The sequence below is a fragment of the Galeopterus variegatus genome, unplaced genomic scaffold (assembly GCF_000696425.1).
Source record: "Galeopterus variegatus unplaced genomic scaffold, G_variegatus-3.0.2 Scaffold1453, whole genome shotgun sequence".
NCBI classification, from domain to species: domain Eukaryota; kingdom Metazoa; phylum Chordata; class Mammalia; order Dermoptera; family Cynocephalidae; genus Galeopterus; species Galeopterus variegatus.
In genome coordinates, this window is record NW_007727564.1 from 177,167 (window position 1) to 177,650 (window position 484).

The following is a 484-nucleotide window of genomic DNA, read 5'->3' on the forward strand; positions in this document are numbered from 1 at the left end:
GCGGACTCCGGAGTGGTGAGACCCTCTTGCCTGGGCTGGGAGGTCAGGCACGTGTAACTGCAGCAACGTCCGCCGCGCCGCCGTTCCCCGCCGCTTCGTTAGCCATTTTCTTGCAACGTCTCGAGTCTTGAGCAATAACGTGTGCTAGGCACTACACGGCATAGATAGTTGGAGCGTTACTCAACACAACCCAAGGGGGCGTGTGCACGCGCGGAACCTCTCCCAGGGAAACACTTAATCAGTTCTGCTGAATAATGGAGAAAATGCGGCCAGTGTACACTAATGAACTGTGTTCCCCGAGTTCATTCAAAATACCTCAGGGAAATCCAAGGGCGGTTAGTCCAGATGATACCAAGGGCTGGCTCGTGTGACATGTCCCACTGGCTGTCTTAGAGGAAAATATTCTCCCTTTGGCCCGTAGAAGCTCAGTTTATTCTAGGGCTGCCCCCCCCCCCCCCCCCCCCCCCCCCCCCCCCCAAAAAAA